The following is a 25059-nucleotide window of genomic DNA, read 5'->3' on the forward strand; positions in this document are numbered from 1 at the left end:
TAAAGAGTTCAACAAGTCAAAAGTAGAAAGACCGCAATTCATGGGAGTAGACAAGCACTATCAATAATAATCAAATCTCAACATGACAGTTTCACTCATATACAATAAATTTGTTTATTACTTTGTTTATTAGCGACTACACATCGGAGAAAACATGAGGTTTTCATTTTTCATTTTGAGGTCATCAACTCCCTGTATATTTTGGGTGGTTTCCAGGTAACTGTTATGTTCAAAGCTCTTCAGAATCTTCTAGGCCCTAGTGTCATCATACTCATTGACAGCAAATTTATATTTACTTTCGTGAATATTTAGAAAATGAAAAATTAAACTATCTTAGATTTTTGAAATTGTCCATAATGCACTTCTCTGTGCCCATATTTTTCCTATATATATAATAATTGAGCCCATCCTGACTGGGCTGTGCCCCCCTCCCCCACCACTACTACCGCCCCCCCCCCCCACGATGAAGAAATTCTTCCAGGAGATCAAGGCAGACATCAAATTCAAGAGTTCAGGGCCTGGTCAGAAACCACAGACTCCCTGGGGGAGAAGGCCCCCAAAGAGAAACCCAACCAGCTGGCTCTGAGGCAGCCCCTCCAGGGACCCATCGATGAGGTGCAGATGGCGGCGGCTGGAGCAGAAGCAGCCCCGGGCCCAGGGACCCAGGTCCATGGGGAACCAGGTGAGGAAGGAGCTGCGAGCCCAGGCCACTGTCCGCGGGAGCCCCGAGGCGCAAGGGACTAACGTGGTCCCTGAAGCCAAAGAGGAGGGCTCAGCTCACCTGGCAGTGCCCGGCGTGTACTTCACCTGCCTGCTCACGGGGCCACCCTGAGCAGGGACCAGCGGGAGGCTGGCGTCAAGGAGGCCATTCTCTCAGAGGCTGTGTCCATCATGAAGATCCACACATTCAACAAAGCCCGTGACCGGGTGAAGTTGGACATGGACACCACTGCCAAGTACCTGGACAACCTGCACCTGCACCCCGAGGAGGAGAAGTACCGAAGATCAAGCTGCAGAACAAGCTGTTCCCGGAGCGCATCAACTGCTTGGAGGGGGTGCACAAGTGTTTTGAGGCCATCAGGTTCCAGAAGTTCCTGCTTCCAGTCCTGATCAGGAGAGCCCGGAAGAGTTCTAGGTGCTGACCCAGGCGGTGGTGGCCCAGCCCCAGAGCCTGCACAGGCACAAGGAGCAGCCACTGGCTGCTGATCCCGTGGGGACCACGCTGCAGGCCTCCAAGTTCGAGCTGCCCGCGGACTTCTTCAGCCTCATGGCAGAAGAGGTGAAGCCAGAGCAGAGGTTCAGGGCCAATGCGGTGGAGTGGCTGAGCGTGCTGTGGGCTAAGGCCAGGCGCGAGGAGGAGGAGCAGAGGGCGCTGCGGGAGTACAGGTTCACACTGCGCATGTGCCTCCGGGACAGCTGCCTGCTGCAGGGGGCGCGGGGTGGGGGGCGCTGGGGCGTCGGTACCCCGGGAGGGCCGCGGGCAGGGTGCATGCTGTCCAGTCAGCCCTGACCGTCCTGCCCGCGGGGACCTTCTATGCCTGCGAGCGATTGTTGGCGCTGTACAGCTTCCTCTGGGAGGCCTTGGAGAGCGGCTGGCTGTACTTGGAGCTGCTGGCCTCAAGGGGGCAGAAACTGTTGGAGGACGAGAACCTGGCCTTGAAGGAATGCACCCTGGGGAGGGGTGCCCAGCCTGGGTGCGGGGCCCCGGGAAGTCAGACAGCAGGGCCGCGTTCTGCCCCCCAGCAGCAGGGTGGCGCTTGCTCTGCCCCCAGGTGCCCTTCGCCCTCTTGACCTTCTCGTGGGACCCAGCTGTGCTGGAGGACCTCGGGCTGCTGGCCGAGCCCCACGCGCATGGCTCCTGAATCCCGAGCTCCTGGCAGCCATGGAGCAGCTCTTGTGCAACAAAAGCAGAGTTGGCCTCAAAAAAAATTATAATAATTGTACCTATTGAATAATATACAGTGGTATACTTAATTTAACAACATTTCCCTGAGTACCATAAACATTTTAGATTAAATTCCTGCAAATTTTACATTTTTGTAATTGAAATTTTGGAAATAATTTTCAATCATGTCCATTACATCTGCTTGGGATTCTTTAACTTCTTCCCCAAAGTTCTATTTTCTAACCACAACAATAAAATAAGATGCAAAATATCACACCTATTTTGGGACAAATTTGATTTGCATGTAACGAGATTATTTACACTTCCGTAGCAGTGCTCTGTAGCAGTGCTATTGTCATTACCATGCTATGTTGTAGTTTTTTTTTTTTTTTTGACAGGCAGAGTGGACAGTGAGAGAGGGACAGAGAGAAAGGTCTTCCTTTACCGTTGGTTCACCCTCCAATGGCCGCTGTGGCCGAAGCCAGGAGCCAGGTGCTTCTCCTGGTCTCCCATGTGGGTGCAGGGCCCAAGGAATTGGGCCATCCTCGACTGCACTCCCAGGCCACAGCAGAGAGCTGGACTGGAAGAGGAGTGACTGGGCCAGAATCCCGTGCCCTGACCGGGACTAGAACCTGGTGTGCTGGTGCCACAGGCAGAGGATTAGCCAATTGAGCCACAGCACCGCCTATGTTGTTTTAATTTTAACATGGGGAACCTGGGCTTACCCTGGCCTGTTTTTCATTGGGAGGTGACCATGTCATATCCTTTCATGAAGTGGCTGTGTAACTTTCTTGTTCATAATTTTTCAGAAGCAAATACACATGGGTATATATGCAATATATGTACCAAATTGTGAATTGTATGGAAAAGATATTTACCTTGGTTATTTTATTTTCCAAAGTGTAATTCTGTATACTTCTATTCCATTAACTTGACTTTGTTATGAGACATGTTGGTTTCTTGTTTTAAAATATGACAATTTTCTTTTTATTCTTTAAGAGTTAATTTAATTGATATCTTCATCCACTTACTGTATATGTGTTCACTACTTTGTTATCATTCCTAAAGAATGACTCAGTTCTGTTCACAGACATTTTGAATTTTTTTAGCATACTGTGTGCATCTAAGTCTTATTTCCTGTTGCATTTTATTGTTTTCATCTATATTTCTCTTCCATCTTCCTTGAAGAGCTAACATCAGACTTTCACTCTTAAATTTTCTTGCCATTTTATTGTGAGTTCATCATTTCAAACAAAATTCCATACATCATCTCAGAACATTCATTTGCACATTTCCTGAGAACTGTATTGAAATAGTGGACCATTCACCCTTCCAAGAGTACATGTGCTTTAGAACATTTTATAGATTCAATGGTACACATAATTTAATGTTGATCTTGAAAATTTCCACATGCTACATTAACACACTTTTATCTTTGTTTCAGAATTATTATGCTAAGTAACATTAATTGGTCTAGGGGTCCATGCAGTGGTGTGGCAGGTGAAAGCCCCGGCCTGCAGCTGTGGTATCCTATATGGGTGCCAGTTCAAGTCCTGGCTGCTCCACTTCTGATTCAGCTCCCTGCCAATATGCTCGGGAAACCAAGAAGGTGGCCCAAATGCTTGGGCCTCAGCACCCATGTGGGAGACCTGGTACAAGTCCCTGGCTCCTGGAATCGGATTTTGGTAGCCTTTGCCATAGTGCCATTCAGGAAGTGAACTGGCAGATGAAAGTCCTCTCTCTCTGTCTGTCTCTCTCTACTTCTCTGTGGAATTCTGTCTTTCAAATAAATAAAATAAATCTTTAAAAGAATTTTATCTGCATTGTATTCCTGCAATTACGTACTCTTTTGTAAATATAATCTTAGGCCTATTTTTTAAAAATTTCACCTATGTCTGCTTAAAATTCTATAAATACAAACAAATTACAAGTTTCTAGTCACAGTAATTAAAATGTCATGTGCCATGCCATATCTGAATAATTTATTTTTAAAATTACACTTCCGTTGAACATGATCATCAATTTATGTCATTGAATACATACTTTATTCCATTTCTATTTTTGAATTCATTACTACTCCTTTACTTTTTTCATTAATAGTGTAACTTAATGTCAATGATAGAACAAGTTACCTGTGGCAATCTTGGGTTAATTTATCTTTGCAATGTAATCAACTTTACCTAAATTTTTCCAGTTTTCAGACAATGTTCATGCACAACATTGCATAGAATCATTTTGCATCAGTGTCATCATTCTCCTTTGCAGGTCAGATATTTTGTTAAATTTCATGGACTCTTTTGTAACTACACAATTTGACTTGATTCTGGAAATATTTACAAAGTCATTTCTTCATATCAGTATTATAGTTCAAATATATTTTGTTAAGATACTTGAAATATTCTTGTTTTAAGTTCTGTTAAATTTATTTTCTTTCATAAATTTATACATATACATATATGTGTATGTATATATACATATATATGTTTCTTTTCCACAAAATTCCTGTATACCGTTTTGTCAATAATACATTATTCCCTATGACTTCTACAAAATTATTCCCTACTACTCAATATCAAAATACATGCCAATCATAGCCCTGAAAGCATTTGCTCATTCTAGTCAGCATTCTCTTTTTGAACATCAAGTGGCTCACATTTCTGTAAGTTGTCTCACTCTTTCCATGTACATGATTGTACAAAATTGTGTCACTACAGCAGACCCTTTCAGATGTTCAAGTTAATGTATTCTGTTTACAATTTGCTATTTTTTAGTACTCAAAAATCAAAATTTGACCATAAATATTTATTGGTTAAGGTACTTGTATGCTCACTACAAGTTAATATATTAGTCAGCATAGTATTTTCTAATTTAAGTTCCTGGAATTTTTATTATTTTAATGTAATTTTAAGTTTGGTATTCCTCCATGCCATCTCTATATGATTTTGACTCTTTTTCTCCCAAATTACTAATTTGTGCAATATGTAATCAAAATGAACTGCCTTATATAAAGTGTATATCTCTTTATTTTGTCTTAGAATTTACCACTGGCACCTGAATGTGTAATTAATAACCTGATTTATGACAATACTAGCACAGGGAAACAGTAGGTGCCATAGTTTTGTTTATGATTTTGTGGTTATAAACTCAATTTAAATGCTGCAAGTTGTCCTAGATACTGTCATGAGTACAGGATTTCAGCACCTTATGGAGCCAGTACCATCATGGTCATCAGCATGGGATACTATATCTTTCTGGATGTTACTGGAGCTGTAAATTATTTTCTGATTTCAGGAATTTTCCAAAAAACATGTCCCTGCCATTCTATAATTTTTCCAGTTTATTCTGGACCCTTTTATAGAAATACCCATCCACATGTTTGTCTTTAAATTATGTCTCACACTATAATACTCATTGTTACTTAAGGCAAAGCAAACTTTTCCCTTGCCATGTGCATCAGGTTTGTATTTTTATTTTCATTTTTAATTTATTACTTTGTGTATATCAATATCCACATGAAATCTTATCTTAGCACTGCCAATGTATGGCATTCTTTTGGGCATTTACCTAATAATGCCATGAATTTACTCAAAATTGTTCAGGTAGTATTAGTAACCTCCATCTTCATGTTCTATAAAATCACTTTTGGACATTACATTGTTTCACTGTCAAGGACACATGTGTTTTATAGTTTCTTTATTTTTAGAGACTCAAAATTGGCATTCATTTTAAATTTTCCATGCATTAGGTTGAGACACTGTTATCTTGGCTCTAAGATTATTGAATTCATTGGCATACAATTTCCTTGATTTAAGAAAGTACACATTTTCTGTAGCTTAAATGTTTATTTAGGGCTGTTTTTATCTATGTCTGTTACATCTTCTTGTGGCCTTATTTCTGCTTCTACCAAATTTGCCATTGGTATATCCAATAGTCAATATACCACATATATAAAATTGTCCCATTTCTCTACTTTTCATGTTGTATTTGATTTTGTTTACTGTAGCCTGAGTAAATAGTCAATAATCTAATTTGTGCCAGTTCTAGTGCAGGAAACTTAAGGCTACCATGATTTTCTTTATCATTGTTAGGGCATCAGCTCTTCAATTTCTGGAAGCTTTCCAAACAAATTTTATATTCACAGTACCTGAGAACAAACTAGGGCTGTTCCACCAGTCTCATTAGCAGGGGAGTTCATTTTTAGCCTTATATACATACATGTAACTTGAAATTAACCATTTACTTCAGAAATTTAGGTAAATTTTTTTGAACCTTGAATTCATTGAACTCACTCTTTTTCACAGATATTCTAGTCTAGGCTAATCCCAGCCCTGTGACCATTGTCTATGATGATTTAAATCTTTATTGTGAGATCACCATCACACTCAGCATTCTATAAGTTGTCCTGGAAACATTCAGGTATACACTGTCTCATAGCCATCTTAACCAAGCATAATCATTCTCTCTTCTCAAGGTAATATATACATATACATGAAAAAAATAATTAGCTGTATGTATGTGTGTGTATATATGTTTATACATATATATATATATATATATATATATATAACTTCTGGATTTTTATGGAACTCTAATTGTTTGATTATTGAGTTTTTTGATTATTCAAATTTTGCACTGTGTGTCTAGATATTGGCACATTTCCTGACAATTATGTGGATAAGTGTCAGGATCTGGATGTGGTTTTGACCTCAAGATTGTATTTATTTATCTAATTTTAGAGGTTGGTAGAGAGGGAGAGATGGAAACTATGAGCTACAGCTGGTGGCTTGTTCCCCATTCTTGGAACTCTAAATTATACTTTTTAGATAATAGATTTTATATTTATGTATACATTTCTAAAGTTTTGTTCTATATACAAATATATAAATAAATAAACTATATATATATATCTATGGGCTATTTTCCACAAAAATCTCTTTAATGTGCTTGTCACATTAATATTGTTACTCTCAATTAATGTAATGTTACTCATAATCTTGAAAATATAATATAAATTTTATTCTAACCAATACACCTCTTTGTGTATCTCATTTTGTCTTTGAATGTATTCTTATCACCTGTGTAAATGATTAGTAGTGTAATGAAAGCCCATCCTAGAACCAAACCTATCCATATGTTGCTTGGATTTTATATTGAAAGATAATAAACATACTCAAAATTTTATTAATTTTGTTGGCCATTTTTATGTATATATTTCATCAGAAAGACTTTTGGCTCCTATTCTCATTCTCCCTTTTTAGGTAATATACTTTTATCTTTGGTAGTTTTTGTACATAAGTGTAACTGTAGATGCCAGTATCTTTCATTTAAGGGTTTTTTTTTTGTTATAAATGGCATATTTTCCTTACTTACAATTATTGATTTCTTCTTTTATTTCTCAAGTTTAATGCAAATTTAATACATGTTGGTTGATCCAATCCTGTTGTATATGCTTGTTATGCTATTGCTCCTACATTATTGCTGTCACTTCCAATAATCAGATTATGGGTTATATCCTCATCTTTTATTTCTGTGACATGTATACATGATGATGTAGTGTATGCTCATCCTGGCACAGAAAACTTAGCTCATCCTGGTTTATTTTTCATTGTGGTTTCATCAGTTTGATTAAAATTATTATTTTTTTCATTTTCCTTATATTGTTTATTGAACTCTTTTACTTAATTTGGGGCTAACTTTAAACATTAATTAAACTGAAAGTAGATCTTTGAAAATTTAACAGTGGTAATGGGAGAGGGAGGAGGATGAAAGGTTGGAACCTGGATGAAAGGGAGGGTAGGGTGAGCAATATCACAGTGTTTCTAAATCACTACATATAAAATACATGAAAATTGTATAACATAAATAAAATTTTAGAAAAAGAATGAAAATAAAATTATCAGGATTGTGAAGAGAGATATATGCACAAGGATATTCACTTGATACTTCCAATGGAAATAAGCCAAAAGTTGAAAATGATAGAATAATTAAAGAATTAAGGCACCAAAAATATTCCTTGATTTACCTTCCTTGATTTTAAAATTTTTCTCATGGTAAAAATATTTACTGGATTATTGTTCACCAAATTCCTTCGCGTCTATTGATCACTCTATTATTTATCCTATATTCTAATTACAATCATCAAAATGTAATTCACGTGTGAAATACAATTCACGTGTAAAATGCTCATTTTTTTAATTGTTGTCTTTATTCACTGTGTGACCTGTTTATGTCATCAGTATCCTATTTGAGTGGCTTCTTCTTATGACATCAACATGATGGAAATGTTTTGAATTCTCTCTGCAACTATTTCATGCCCCAAATGCTCACGCCATCTTAACCCAATCTTTCTCAGTTCCTAGAGGATTTTTTTTAGCTTTTCTGGAATTCTGGAGGAATATAAAATTTTACTTTTAATTTTCAAGGATTTAGATACAAATATCTTTCCATCAATGTTTATCTGGTAATTTTCAAAATTTTTGCTTTCTTTCCATTCATTCTTCCTTTTTTGCATTTTAAAGAATTCAATGGACTATTTTTTATGAAATGACCTTAATGTTCTTATTGTAGTTTCACTCCTATAAAAACAGTTCTAGTCATTGTTATCAAAATATATTTGTACCTTAATAGAGCAAAATTTTAACTTGTACTTTGTATTTGAATTTATGACTATTGTCCAATTATATTATCTAATCACAGTATGTACCAATGCTAGCACCGTGAACATGTGGCCATATTTGTTGGCTTTTTATTGTGTTGTCAGTTCTCTCAAAATTTTGTAAGGAACCTAAGAAATGTTTATCTTCAAAACATCCCACATCCATCTGAGACCAGCATTCTCTTTTCCTCTTTCAAGGATGTTTTTAAGTCTTTATTGATTTTATGGATTTTCTTGATGCTGGTGTTCCTTTAAAATCACTATGGAAAGGAAATTATCTTTTCTGGATTTTAGTTTCTGAAAATTTCACATGGTGTTTAGATGTAATATTAAGGAATAATTGTTCACTAAAAATTGTCACATTTTCTTGGCATTAATTGTGGTTTTTTTTTTTTTTACAAAATTACTCTATCCACTTAGAGTTGCCACCATATCATTTTTGTCATAGCATTTAAATTCTTTTTTTCTTTTGCCTTTGAATTTAATGCTATCACTCATATATAATTTCAGGTTCTTAGGTATACTGGTTCTTGCATTATGAATATGTGGCTTTTTCATTGTAGGTTTACAAGTCGCATGGAAATTTTCTAGGTTATCTTGGAATCTTTCCTGTACATAGTATCTCTGAATGGTCTAACGTCAATGTACTGCTTCATGCTATCAGAATCACACAATTTTTTGCTATTTGGAAGTTTGTAGGGATCTCCAAATTTATCACTACTGTTGACATTTTCAATAGCATTATGTTTTTTAACTTTTATTTAATAAATATAAATTTCCAAAGTACAGTTTATGGATTGCAAAGCCTCCCTACATAACTTCCCTCCCTCCTGGAACCCTCCCATCTCCTGCTCCCTCTCCCATTCCATTCACATCAAGATTCATTTTCAATTATCTTTATATACAGATCAATTTAGTATATATTAAGTAACGATTTCAACAGTTTGCACCCACACAGAAACACAAAGTGTAAAATACTGTTTCAGTACTAGTTATAGCATTAATTCACATTGTACAACACATTAAGGACAGAGATCCTAGATGAGGAGTAAGTGCACAGTGACTCCTGTTGTTGATTTAACATATTGACACTCTTGTTTATGGCATCAGTAATCACCATAGGCTCTTGTCATGAGTTGCCAAGGCTATGGAAGCCTTTTGTGTTTGCTGACTCCAATCTTATTTAGACAAGGTCATAGTAAAAGTGGAGGTTCTCTCCTCCCTTCAGAGAAAGGTACCTCCTTCTTTGATGGCCCATTCTTTCCACTGGGATCTCACTGCAGAGGTCTTTGATTTAGGTCTTTTTTTTTCCCAGTGTCTTGGCTTTCCATGCCTAAAATACTCTCATGGGCTCTTCAGCCAGATCTGAAAGCCTTAAGGGCTGATTCTGAGGCCAGAGTGCTGTTTAGGACATCTGCCATATTTTACATGAGGAAATCTTTATGTCAGGGTTCTTCTTTTGGGTTACATTATCTTAACTTCCTGCAATATGCAATCATTTTAAAAATATGATTTAAGACTATTTTCACTAAATCTCTTTGTTTAGTTGATACTTAGTAATTATTCATACCAAACTGCTCAGTTTTATCCTAATCACAATTTATCCAATGATATGAACATCACTTTTCATTTATTTTTATTTGACTTTATTACTGTCACTATTTTATAACATCAGTCAGTATCCAAGTTGTATGCAAGTGTTAGCATTGTGGGTTACTATTTTTACTGAGAGTTTATTAACTCAAGGAAAGTGTCTAAGCTTTCCTGTCTACTTTAAAGTGCACATTTTTTCTGTACTACCTATGTTCAGTATATTCTTTCCCCCATTCAAGTTCTTTCCCTTCACTGCATCTGGATTGTGATGAGATTCAATTTAACATTGGAATTGAAATATTCCACAGTGTCCTTCTAGATACAGTTGTCTTAAAGTTTTCCATTGATTTACGGAGTGATGTTTTCTTGATTGAAAATCCTGAAGCTCTATATTTATTTTTAAATAAAATTGTGATTGTTTCTTTTTTAAAAGAATTACTTATTTGAAATGCAGAGAGAGAGAGAGAGAGAGAGAGAGATCTTCCCACCCTCTGGCTCACTCCTCAAATCATGGTTGTGGCGAGGACTGGATCAGGAACTAGGAGCTTCTTAAAGATCTCCCACAAGGGTGTAAGTGTCCAAGCATATGGACCTTTTCCACTGCATTCCAAGGTGGATTATAAGGGAGCTGGATCAGAAGTGGAGCAGCCAAGATTTGTTCTATTAAGGGTTCTAACAAATTACTCATTCTATTGAGAGTAATCACATTCTATATTATTAATGAGAACATGAATTGATTTTATCTCTGTCATGTCGTAATTACGATTGCCTGTGTATGCTATTAGTATAACAATTTCTCGCAATATTAACACTGTGAATGTGTGGCCATCAATGTTAGCTTTTTCCTGTGTGATAATGAAATCATGAAAAATTCTGTGATTTACAATGACATCTTTAATGACAAGTTGATCAGAGATTTCTAGATCTGGCGTAGTAATTCATGCTATGATCAGAGATTTCTAGATCTGGCGTAGTAATTCATGTATGATCAGAGATTTCTAGATCTGGTGCAGTAATTCATGCTATGAAAATCATATGTTGATTATAGTCTAAAGATAATAGATAATTCATAATAAATTATTTATTTGCATCTTCTTATACCTATTATTGATATTTAGTCTTAATTTGCAATATTCAAGCCTATGTTAAAATATTAGTTCCTTTTGCATTTCAAAATATTACTATCACATGTATATTATCAACTCTAGTATCAATTTCTACCAATTGGTAGACTAGCAATATCTACCAATGCTAGAATAGTGAACCTGTGACCATCTTGGATGGCCTTCTCATTGAGACCTCACCTACCGGACGGTATTACTCTATATTCTCCTGAAAATGTTGATGTTCACATTTTCTTTTATTATTTAAAAATCTGAGGAGGATGTAGGGAAAAAGGGAGAGAGAGAGAGACAGAAAGAGAGAGAGAGATCTTCCATCTAATGGCTCACTACATATAGCTGCACCATCCAGGGCTGGACCTGACCAAGTCCAGGAGCAATGAAATCCATCAGGCCCCCATGTGGGCAGTGCCATGCAGTTAAGTATTTGAGTATCATCGCTCCCTCCCAGGCACACTAGAAGTGATCTGGATCCAAAACAGTGGAGCTAGGACTCAAATGGGAACTCTGATATGGGATGCAGTGGGATGTCCTAATGCATCATTTTACCAACCTGTACACATTTTCTTGGACAAAAGTAATTCTTTTCCTTTTCAAGGTGATTCATTCTTTGCCTTCTCTGTAGTTTTAAAGGACTTCAAATCATCTTTATATTTTTTAAATTAGCAAGTATAATTCTTGATACACATTTCTTTAATATTTTCCTGATAATTGTAGTGAATTTAACATTTTGACTTTTTTGTCATCATCTAATTATCATTTATCTCTATAGATTTAAAAATTTATTTATTTGAAAGTCAGAGTTACACAGAGAGAGAAGGAAAGGCAGAAAGGGAGAGAGAGAGGTCTTCCATCCTCTGGTTCACTCCAGAATTGGCTGCAATGGCCAGAGATGCGCCGATCTGAAGCCAGGAGCCAGGAACTTCTTCCGGGTCTCCCACCCAGGTCAGAGGCCCAAACACTTGGGCCATCTTCTACTGCTTGCCCAGGCCATAGCAGAGAGCTGGATCAGAAGTAGAGCAGCTGGGACTCGAACTGGTGCCCATATGGGATGCTGGCACTACAAGCAGCATCTTTATCTGCTATGCCACAGAGTCAGCCCCAAAAGATTTATTTTTAATTCCCTCTTGAAAATCATAGTATGGAACACCCTGGGATATTATATCTTTAAAATGAGTAATGACATATATTCATGATATTCTGAAAAGGAAAATTCATTGCAGTAATAGCTCCTGTGGGCTAAATCTAGCTCATTTCTGTTTTTGTAAAAAGTTTTATTGGAATACAACCCCATCTATTTACCTATAGCTTACACATATTTTAGATGACAGCAGAGACACTACAGTCCACAAAGTCAAAAATACTTACTACCTGGCTCTTTATAGAAAAGTTTGCCATACTAGGTTAAAATTAAAGATCTTTGGGGGCCGGTGGTGTGGCTCACTTGGTTAATCCTCCACCTACGGCGCCAGCATCCCATGTGGGCACCGGGTTCTAGTCCCAGTTGCTCCTCTTCCAGTCCAGTTCTCTACTGTTGCCTGGGAAGTCAATGGAGGATGTCCCAAGTGCTTGGGCCCCTGCACCCACATGGGAGACCAGGAGGAAGCACCTGTATCCTGGCTTTGGATTGGCATATTTCCAGCTGTAGCGGCCATTTTGGGGGTAAACCAATGAAAGGAAGACCTTTCTCTCTCTCTCTCTCTCTCTCACTAACTCTATCTGTCAAATAAATACGTAAAAAAGACTAAAGATTAAGATTAAAGATCAAAGATATTTGGATATGTTCTTGTAGGTTTTATCCAACATTCAGAAATGTTTACAGAATATGTAACATTGTAGGCAAGCCCTCAATAAATTAATTTAAAGGTCTATCATTTGAGCATTCATGCATTGGAAACAAAACCCAGAAATCCCATAACTAGTCTGTTGTTTTGTCAAAACAATACCCATTATGTTTTATATATGATAAATATAATACATTAGAAAAGTTCTTATCAGAGGTGTGCATATGATTCCACAATATCCAGGGTTTTGTGTAGGATCTAATTCCAGTGAAGTTCTTACAAGACAGAAAGGATGCTATGTTTCAAATTTGAATATATCTTACTAAATTACCATCTAAAAGAATGTATTAATATCATTAACTAATAGTATATGAGAATAACATTAACCTCACATTTCCAGCATATTTGATTGAGTCAAATCAGTATGATCGGAAAAAATAATTTTTGTTCACTGTATATTTTGTTAGGATCTATTTAGTTATTTGAAAGTTACAGAGGGAGAGGGAGAGACCCAGAGAGAGAGAAAGCGTCCAACCTGCTGATTTACTTCTCTAATGTCCTCAATGATCAGGGATGGGCCAGGCTGAAGACAAGAGCCAAGAGCTTCCTCAGGGTCTTGCACATGTGTGTCAGAATCCCAACAGCTGGGCAAAGTCTTTCTTCTTTCTTAGGCCATTAGCAGGGAGTTGGATCAGAAGTGAGCAGCCAAGACACCTACTGCACCCATATGGGATCCTGGCATCACAAGTGGTGGCTTTACGTGCAACACCACTAGACCCTTTGTTAAATTTTTTAATGGTTTAAATTCTTTATCTTTTACAGAACTTCATAGTACAAATTACAAATATCTGCAGATGTTTCCACGTATTTGTTCTAGCTTAATTTGCAACTTGTGTATAGTGAATTATAATTCTTAAAAATATGGGAGCCATGATGAAATAAACCTGTTGTAGGCTTTTTTTTAAATGAAATACATTGTTCATACCCAATAAACTTCATATTTTTCAAAAATTTTTCAGCTGTTAAGCTGTTTATGTTTTCATTGAGTCAAATTGTATGAAAATCTTTGCAACTCATTATTTGATTTGCTTGAACTTATATCAAAATATTTGATATTTCAGTGTGTTTTATATATTTGGACTTCTGTGGCCTCAGGCCTCCTTCTTTTGTAGTAAGGTATGGTGAGCACTTGAGAGAGAGGGTTATGTATTTGTATGTGAATTCTTAATATAAATATATAACTGTTTTTTTCACTTAAAGTTCCTAAGTGGTAATTCACAAATATGGTTATATAATAAATATGGGTCTTTCAAGTCTTCGGGTCATTTACGAATAATGAATATGTACTTCCAGCATGTAATGCGTACTTTTCTTGTACTTATTTATATTTTGCAAACACCAAACATCTAAACTAACTGTATTCTTATGAATTTTACATGCTTATTTAATAACTGATACAAAAGACTATAATTTGTATGTTGAGATAGAAGCACAACAAATGAAAACTGAATCCACCACTTGAGATCTAGAAAGTTACAGGCACTGTATTTGCTTGCATACAACAGAACAAAAGATTTTATTTTACTAAAAATAAACATATAATCTTGTTACGTTTGAAAAAAGCATTTTCAGACAAGCTCCTTAACTGACATCTGCCTTCCTCTTTATTTCTACTTTACTAAATAGGCATGGAAGGGATCTTACCATTCTCCAATCCTCCCACTACTGGCTCTTGCCAGGAACCATGTATTTGTAAAGCAAAAGCTACAATTCCATCTGAAAGCATAAAATGTAGCAAAAAATGAAATCTTTCTTTTGTAATGGAAGCAAGTGGGAGACATCTTCGAGAAACCATGAGTTCCCCCTCTTCCTGAACTGGGAGGGTTTCGCTGTTTATTTGCTCAGGTTCTATCAACTTAACAATGTCTGTGGATGGCACCACCGCTCAATAGGCTAATCCTCCACCTAGCAGCACCGGCACACCAGGTTCTAGTTCTGGTCGGGGCACCAGATTCTGTCCCGGTTGCCCCTCTTCCAGGCCAGCTCTCTGCTGTGGCCCAGGAGTGCAGTGGAGGATGGCCCAAGTCCTTGGGCTGTGCACCCCATGGGAGAGCAGGAGAAGAACCTGGCTCCTGGCTCCTGCCTTCGAATTGGTGTGGTGCACTGGTTGCAGCGCGCCGGTCGCAGCGACCATTGGAGGGTGAACCAATGGCAAAAGGAAGACCTTTCTCTCTCTCTCTCACTGTCCACTCTGCCTGTTAAAAAAAAAAAAGTGTCTGCAGCAAACAAATGAAACAAATGAGAGTATTGTTCACAACCCACATTTCACATTATATCAATTTATGGGAGACAAATTTCAAAGGATAATTTTGTCCAAAAGTAGAAATCATTACCGAAATTATACTTGAACTTATAAAATGAAACACTCTAAAATTTTGAAACTGTATTTAAAATACATATCCAGGTTAATTTTTACAAACTGCATTGCAGTTACTCTGGGTAAATATAAGTCCATATAATTACATAGCCTACATTTTCAGAGTCAACACAAAACCAGAAAATTAAACTGCCACATACAGAACAGTGAATCCCTTTCAGGAAACAGCCACTGGCAGTGAGGCCGGTGGCAGGGGCAGGCCTGGAGAGGAGTGCAAGCAGGGAGTCTCTGGGCCAGGCCTGCAGCACCCACTTCCTGCACCTGGGGAATTTGCTGGCAGAGCCTGGCAAGGTCACAGTGCCCCTGCAGCTGCCTTGATCTGCTGGGAGGCTACCATGCCTGGGCCACACCCATGCCACCGAAACCTAATCTCAGAGCATGGACCCTGTTGCCTACCTTAGCACCATCAGCTCCTACCTCCCATGTTCCTGGCCCATAGGTGGTTGCTGGCCCAGGGCACCACATGGGTCACCCTGCACAAGCTGTGAGGAAAGCTTGGTATGAGACAGTGTCATGAGTTTTAGTCTGATGCAGCCCAGAGTATAGGGTTGTCTGTACACACTTAGTAACCCAGAATTGGAAAGTCCCTGAAAGGGGTTTGTGGATCTGCAGTCTAATCAGGGTTTGCCTCCAAGGCCTCAGGAAGTAACCAAACCTTACAGCTGATCAGAGCCATGGACTCACTCCAGTGAGACCCGGTCAAGGGCAAGGGGAGGAACCTCCAAGTACTGCTGGCCACGCTGCCCACAGTGCTGTGTGATGTGGCAGCCGCCTGACTCCATGGTGCTGCTTCTGAAGAGGTAGTGCCCGTACTCCATGCTGTTTGTACATTCTCTATTTCAGCCTCCCATGTCCTCCTCGAAATGAACTGTGGAGCTGAAGGACACCTGCTCCGAGTTCCAGAACCATGGCTCCTGGTCTCTCTTCTGAGGCCACAATGGTCATGGCTGCACACGGGGCTCTGGAGGCTGATGAATGTTATTTGGGTTGCGTGCGGCCAGCAGTGGGGTAGAAGAGGGACGTGGGCTCCCAGTACCACTTGTCCTCTTGTCAGCCCAGGACGCAAGGAGAAAGGGTTCACAGTCTCTCCTGCTGTCCTCTGTTCTTTGTCCTCCTACATGGAGGTACCCACTGTGTGGGGCCTGTCACACTGCCCGTGCTGTAATGCTCAGGACCATCCGTGCATCACTGACGGGTTTTCTGAAGGAGAAAGCACAGGACTGCTGAGAAGCTGACGAGGCTGCTGCTGAGACCGAGGCAGGATGTCATGGTCTGGAGGAAACCTGACCAAGCATCTCCAGGCTGGGGAATGCGGAGGCACCTGGGAGACTTCAACCAGAGCTATAGCATGGAGAGGAAGGAAGGAAGGGATGCTTTGTGGCAGTGAACTGAGAATTCAAGGGACCCAGCCTGGCTGCAGGGTCCCTTCTGAGCCCCCAGCTCCACATGGGAGAGGCCTTCACTGCCCACAGGCCTGTAACAGCAGTCAGGATCCAGGCTCCTTGGTGAACCCCTGTGAGTGCCATCAGAGTAGGATTCTGGCCCCGCCACCCACTGTGTCTCAAGCAGACTGAAAAGGGAGGGATTTTAAGTTCCCAGAATGCACAACAGCCATGATGTACTTCCCACCTTAGGAACACTGATCTAATACACAACCCAGTCTAGTATGACTGTTGATAGGAAGAGGGTATGTTTCCTTCTTCCTAGGATGGATTGAGATTCAATCAAAGTAATTTCTTTACTATAATATTTAGCCTTACATAATTAGAATTTTTTTTTTTTTGATTATACGAGAATTGGATATGTGTGTCTTTTTGGTAGCTTTTTTGTAACAGAATGATGACAGAAATTTTGTTCTTATCTTCAAAAATTCATAAAAATTAAAAATGTCTATATACATTTAATCTTTTATCATGTGTTTTTGCTGCACCCAGGATCCAGAAACTCCATTCACTTCTCCTGAGTGGATGGGAGAAACCCAAGCATTTGAGCATTGTTTGGTGCTTCTTGTTCAGTGGCAGGAAACTGCATGAGAGGAATGGTGTGTCTGGGACTCTAACCAAGCACTCATATACAGGATGCTGGTGCCCCACGCAGCAGGTTAACCCATTGCACCACCATGCCTGTCCCACAAAGATCATGTTTTCTTATCGCATTCAGGATTATAAGCTTATTTATTTCTATATCTTGCTTTATTGGAATGGTTTTCCCCTCACTTTTTTTGATGGAATAGGTTTCTTGCCTATTTTTTCTTTGTATTTTTGGTTTGTTTCTTTAGTCTTTGTCAAACTATAATCTTTTTTTAAATTAGAATATTAAACAAAGTGCTTATTCAAAACAAAATATAGTGGTGACATATTTTACACATGTATCAAATTATAAGCTCAATAATATACTTTATGATATACTTTAATACTAAAGTTGCTCTGTTAGTTTACACTGTGATCTGTCATTGTTCATCTACAAAATTATATTTAAACACAAAATTTTAGTAGCAAACATTTAGAATTATATATGTTATTGAGAAACATTTGTACAATTATCATATTCAGCTGCTAGAAAAGAAATAGTTCTATTTCTCAAGATTTGAAACTAGAAAAAATCTGTTTAAGGCAAACAATATAACAAATTTTCTTGTCTGCTAGAAAGCTATAAAAACTACACTTGTTTTACCTGTACATTTTTCTTGTAGGTCATTTTTGTGTGATGTGACCATAAAATTAGTGGATTGAAAGGGATTTTATTTTAATGAATTCATTTTTTGTGCTTGATTTGCTAGGTTAAATTTGTTAGCTTTTGGTTTATTTTATTATTGTACAATTCTTACTGGACAGACTTTTTTGTTTCAGAATATTTTCATAGTATGCTGAGAACATTATGGATTGAGGCAATATTTAAACAGAAAGCGTTTGGGCTGGTAACAACACTTTATATTTTTGTTAAAGTAGCATGTGATATTTTAGCTCCTTGTTTCATTTGGATTGAGCTTTCTGATTAAGCCTGCTGGAAAGTACCAATATTTACAAGTTCATATTCTTTTTTAAATATTTATTTATTTGAGAGGTAGAGTAGCAGAGAGAAAGAGAGAGAGAGACAGACAGAAAGGTCTTCCATCCACTGCTTCACAGCCCAAATGACCCAAAAGGCCAGAGCCGAGCAACTCTGAATCCAGAAGCCAGGAGTTTCTTCAGGGTCTCCCATGCAGGTGTAAGGACCCAAGCACTTGGGCCATCTCCCACTGCTTTCCCAGGATATGAGCAGAATGCTGGATCCGAAGAGGAGCAGCCAGGACATAAAATGACACCTATATAGAATGCTGGCACCACAGGTGGAGACTTATCCTATTATGCCATAGCACTGAACCCTAGAACTTAAAATTATTGCAAAAAAGCTAGAACTTTTTTCCATTATTGTTTAGAAATGTGTTAGAAGTGCCACTGTGTTTTTCCTTGTTCCTTATTCATGATACATTTTAAACATAAATATATGTTATTTTATTTGATTTTTAATAAATGTTCTGTTCCTTTGTACTTGATATGATTTCCTAGTCAACATTTTTCATATCAATAGTCTAGATAAGAATATAATAGTATTTTATTGTGTAAATCTTACTTTATTTTATCCTATGTAAGCTTTCCATTCTGCAGCTTTGTAAATCTCAGTTCATTCAGACATCCTGAAAGTTATTTTAGACTAATGTTATACTGATGAAGAGGTGGTGGTTAAACATATTAAAAGCGAGAGTTTATGTACATCATATGAAATAGACATGACAAAATTGATGTAACTGTTAACTTTTAATTTATTGAAAATAAGCTGTAAATAGAGGCTTGAATAGAATAGACAATAGGAATATTCACTAGTAGTAATGCAGCTGGCAGAAGGTTTTATTACTCATGTGAAAATTAACTCTTTAAGAATTGCATGTAATGATTCAGATTAGATTTAGCAGTGCCATTTCCCAGTTCTTATCATTGGGATGAGTGAACTGACAAGGCATTTTGGCCAATTAATCTTCATAAGTTTATTATTGCCTATATTCCCCCATGTGACAACATATCAGAAGTGGAAGACATTATAGTAAGAATTTAACCAAACTTTATGCCAAAAGTGCTTATATAATTTGTCAGGCAGAATATCATGTTTTAGCCATCAGATGCCTTTAGTCATTGGCTTGTTACTGTGTATTCTGTCATACCCATTGAACTTAGATTTTAGCCTCAACTGTATATCGGGTATAAAAAGTGAAAAGATCTTCATCTGCTTTCAAGAAACTTGCAATCCAGTAGAGAAAACAAACATATTTAAGCGTATGTAATTCAACAGAGTAATCCTTTCAAATGCAGATACTTTTACTACTGTGTATTATGTTGTGGAAGATGCTCTTCCAAGTTTGAGTGTTCTTCTGTATAATTGTGTGGGTTTTGTCTTACAATTTTCTATGTCTTTTGAGGTGATCCTGGATTTTTCTTTGTTTTTTTTTTTTTTCTGTTATGTTATATTGGATGATTTTCTTATGTTGAATGATCCTTAAATTCCAAGATATTATACTAATATATACAATTTTATATATAATATATAATTCCTTTTTGTATGTTAATTCTGTGTCCTAGAATTTTTGTGGAAGATTTTTATTTGTAAATATAAGGGACACTGTTTTACTGTTGCTTGATATCTTTGATTTTTATATGAAGCCTGTATTGCCTCATTGTTTTAGTGAAGTGTTCCTAGCTACTTTTTGAAGGGTTCGCCACAATTGGTGCTGATTCTTCAAGGGTACAAACAGATTAGTTATTTTTTAAATTTATTTATTGATTTGAAAGACAGTTACAAAGAGAAAGAGGAAGAGAGAGAGGTCTTCCATCTGTTGGTTCACTCTCCAGGTGGCCAAAATGGCTGGAGGTATGCTGATCTGAAGCCAGGAACCAGGAGCTACTTCCAGGTCTCCCATGCATATGCAGGGACCCTAGTACCTGGGACATCTTCTACAGCTTCCCCAGGCCATAGCAGAGAGCTGGATCAGAAGAGGGGCAGCCAAGACTCAACTGATGCCCATATAGTATGGTGACACTGCATGCTTAACCCCCTCTGCCACAGCACTGGCCCAAGACTTGTTCTCTTTATGTAAATGAAAAAAGGTGTTATAGTGAAAAAAATACATTCATACTGTTTGTCTATGTATTGTTCACTTGTGCTTTTATTTAGTTTACTAATGAAAAAATCTCTCAATATTGTTAAAGATAAAAATGATTGTCTAAATCCCTTGTCTCTACTGTTGAGAAGCAGTGTTTATTTTTTCTCCTTACTATTTCTTGAACTCTTAGAGTAGGGTTAATTTTATGAATATAAAGTAAACTGAAAGTAGATAATTGTAAAAATTGAGAGATGGATTAGGAGAGGAAGGAGAAGAAAGGGTGGGAGTGTGGGCAGGAGGGGTGATAGGGTGGGAAGTGTCACTATGTTCCTAAATCTCTATATATGAAATACAAGAGATTTGTTTGAATTTAATAAAATATAAAATAGAATGTCAATTTATACATTCTGAAAGGATAATCTTGCTGGGTGTAGAATTCTTGATTGCCTGTCTTTTCCTTTCACTATTATGAATATGTCATCAGTTCCTTTCTGGCCTCCATGGTTTGGGATGAAAAACCAGCTCATAATTTTATTAGGGTCAATATTGTCTTTGTATTTTCAAGATTCTACTTCTTTCTTAATATGTTATCAGCTTGCTTACAATTTGTCTGAATGTGGATCTCTTTGACTTTATCTCACTTGTAGGCTGTTTTGTTTCTTAGGTGTTTAGATTTATGTTTTTCAATAAATTTGTGCTATAAATTTACACATTCATTCAAATCAACTAGCCTATGTTCATGTCACAAATGAATACTCTATCAGTCTGATCAATTACCATAATATTCTTGTTCATCAACCATCAGTACCATCATCTTCCTTCAGGTTTCTTTAGCAGTTCTCATTCTTAGTTTCTTTTTTTTAACTTTTATTTAACAAATATAAATTTCCAAAGTGCAGCTTATGGATAACAGTGGCTTTCCCCCCACCATAATTTCCCTCCCTCCAACCCTCCCATGTCCCACTCCTTCTCCCATACCCTTCATATCAAGATTCATTTTCAATTATCTTTATATACAAAAGATCAATTTAGTATATATTAAGTAACAATTTCAACAGTTTGCACCCACACAGAAACACAAAGTATAAAGTACTGTTTGAGTACTAGTTATAGCATTAATTCACATTGGACAACACATTAAGGACAGAGATCCTGCATGGGGAGTAAGTGCACCGTGACTCCTGTTGTTGATTTAACAATTTGACACTCTTGTTTATGGCATCAGTAATCTCCCTAGACTCTAGTCATGAGTTGCCAAAGATATGGAAGCCTTTTGAGTTCGCTGACTCTGATCCTATTTAGACAAGGTCATAGTTAAAGTGGAAGTTCTCTCCTCTCTTCAGAGAAAGGTATCTCCTTTGATGGCCCATTCTTTCCACTGGGATCTCACTCACAGAGATCTTCCATTTAGGCCTTGTTTTGTCACAGTGTCTCGGATTTCCATACCAAAAATACTCTCATTGGCTCTTCATCCAGTCCGAATGCCATAAGGGCTGATTCTGAGGCCAGAGTGTTATTTAGGACATCTGCCATTCTATGAGTCTGCTGTGTATCCTGCTTCCCATGTTGGATCCTTCTCTCCCTTTTTGATTCTATCAGTTAGCATTAGCAGACAGTAGTCTTGTTTGTGTGATCCCTTTGACTCTTAGACCTATCAGTGCGATCAACTGTGAACTGAAATTGATCACTTGGAATAGTGAGATGGCATTGGTACAGGCCACTTTGATGGGATTGAATTGGAATACGCTGGTACATTTCTAACTCTACCATTTGGGTCAAGTCTGATTGAGCATGTCCCAAATTGTACATCTCCTCCCTCTCTTATTCCCACTCCTATATTTAACAGGGATCACTTTTCAGTTAAAATTTAAACACCTAAGAATAATTGTGTGTTAATTAAAGAGTTCAACCAATGGTATTAAGTAGAATAAAAAAATACTAAAAGGAATAAAATAGTAAGTTCTTCCTTGACAGGACAAGGGCTGATCAAGTCACTGTTTCTCATATTGTCCATTTCACTACAATAGGTTTCCTTTTTGGTCTTGAAATCAGGTATTGTGATGCCTCTGGCTTTGTTTTTGCTGTACAGTATTGCTTTAGATATTCAAGGTCCCCTTTGCCTCCATGTGAATTTCAGCATCATTTTTCCAGATCGGAGAACAATGTCTTTGGTATTTTTATGTTACATTGAATCTATAAATTGCTTTGGGGAGAATGGACAATTTGATGATGTTTATTCTTCCAATCCATGAGTATGGAAGATTTTTCCATTTTTTGGTATCCTCTTCTATTCCTTTCTTTAAGGTTTTGTAATATTCATTGTAGAGATATATGACACCATAATGCACCGTAAGTGTATTACAAAGTATTTGATTATTTTTTCAGCTGTTGTGAATGGGATTGCTCTTAGAAGTTCTTTCTCAGCCGTGGCATTGCCTGTGTATACATAGGCTGTTGATTTTTGTGCATTTTTTTATTTTATATCATTTTACTTTGCCAAACTCTTCTATGAGTTCCAATAGTCTCTTAGTAGAGTTCTTTGGATCCCCTAAATAAAGAATCATATCATCTGCAAAGAGGGATAGTTTGAGTTCTTCCTTCCCAATTTGTATCCCTTTAATTTCTTTTTCTTGCCTAATGGCTCTGGCTAAAACTTCCAGAACTGTATTGAATAGCAGTGGTGAGAGTGGGCATCCCTGTCTGGTACCAGATCTCAGTGGAAATGCTTCCAACTTTTCCCCATTCAATAGGATGCTGGCTGTGGGTTTTTCATAAATTACTTTGATTGTATTGAGGAATGTTCCTTCTATACCCAATTTGCTTAGAGTTTTCATCATGAAAGGGTGTTGTTTTTTATCGAGCTTTCTCTGCATCTATTGAGATAATCATATGTTTTTTCATCTGCAGTTTGTTAATGTGGTGTGTCACATTGTTCGATTTGCAAACATGAGAATGGTTTAGAACTTTCATAAGAGCCCTCTGTAGGCATTTGTGTAGTCTTCTTCTTAGCTTTTCAAAACAAAATTATCATAGACTAAGTGGATTAGAAAACAGAAGTTTATTTTCTAATGGTCTTGGTAGAGGCAGTGTATGGTAATGGGTCTTTTACTGGCTTGCACACAGATCTTGCTTGATACAACCTCAAATGACATTTCTTCCATGAATGTGTGAAAACAGAACAGACACACTCTCTGCTGTCTTCCTAGAAAAAGACTAATTCTGTTGGATTATGGCTACATCCTTATGACTCATTTCCTCTTAGTTACTTCTTTTTTTTTTTTTTTGATGGGCAGAGTGGACAGTGAGAGAGAGAGACAGAGAGAAAGGTCTTCCTTTTGCCATTGGTTCACCCTCCACTGGCGCTGTGGCCGGCACACTGCGCTGATTTGATGGCAGGAGCCAGGTGCCTCTCCTGGTCTCCCATGGAGTGCAGAGCCCAAACACTTGGGCCATCCTCCTCTGCACTCCCGGGCCACAGCAGAGAGCTGGCCTGGAAGAGGGGCAACCGGGACAGAATCCAGCATCCTAACCAGGACTAGAACTCGGTGTGCTGGTGCCGCAAGGCAGAGGATTAGCCTAGTGAGCCACGGCGCCGGCCTTAATTACTTCTAATTACACTTGGGATTAGGGCTTCAAAATGTGAATTTTGAAGTAGATTCAATTATTCAATTCCTGATTCACATTTTCCAGTTTTTTTTTAATTTTGTGTCTATTGCATATATTCCCCAATGTTTAACATCACATCAGGAAGACTCAGGATAAAGCTATTGCTGCTTCTTGTTTTTACTAAGGATTCCTAGGGGAAAAATTACTATTAGATGGTTAGCTGAGAGTTTGGTCAATTAAAAATGGGGTTTGCTAATGGACTTTATTTTTTACAGAAGCACTAATCTGGTTAAATAATGGCAACTCTTGTTCTGTAATTAACACACAATTATTCTTAGGTGTTTAAATTTTAACTGAAAAGTGATCCCTGTTAAATATAGGAGTGGGAATAAGAGAGGGAGGAGATGTACAATTTGGGACATGCTCAATCGGACTTGACCCAAATGGTGGAGTTAGAAATGTGCCAGGGTATTTCAATTCAATCCCATCAAGGTGGCATATACCAATGCCATCTCACTATTCCAAGTGATCAATTTCAGTTCACAGTTGATCGCACTGATAGGTCTAAGAGTCAAAGGGATCACACAAACAAGACTACTGTCTGCTAATGCTAACTGATAGAATCAAAAAGGGAGAGAAGGATCCAACATGGGAAGCAGGATACACAGCAGACTCATAGAATGGCAGATGTCCTAAATAGCACTCTGGGCTCAGAGTCAGCCCTTAAGGCACTCATATCTGGCTGAAGAGCCCATGAGAGTATTTTAGGCATGGAAAGCCAAGATACTCAGGGAAAAAAAAAGGGGGGGGGCGCCGTCAAAGAAGGAGGTACCTTTGTCTGAAT

General features: G+C 37.9%; 1 pseudogene; it reads left to right on the plus strand.

The window, feature by feature from the left end:
- Positions 1-463: 463 nt before the first annotated feature.
- LOC149120031 (UBX domain-containing protein 6-like) lies at positions 464-16342 on the plus strand (annotated as a pseudogene).
- The last annotated feature ends 8717 nt before the right edge of the window (positions 16343-25059 follow it).

The sequence above is a fragment of the Oryctolagus cuniculus genome, chromosome 20 (assembly GCF_051225735.1).
Source record: "Oryctolagus cuniculus isolate XC-2025 breed Fujian yellow rabbit chromosome 20, ASM5122573v1, whole genome shotgun sequence".
Classification (NCBI taxonomy): domain Eukaryota; kingdom Metazoa; phylum Chordata; class Mammalia; order Lagomorpha; family Leporidae; genus Oryctolagus; species Oryctolagus cuniculus.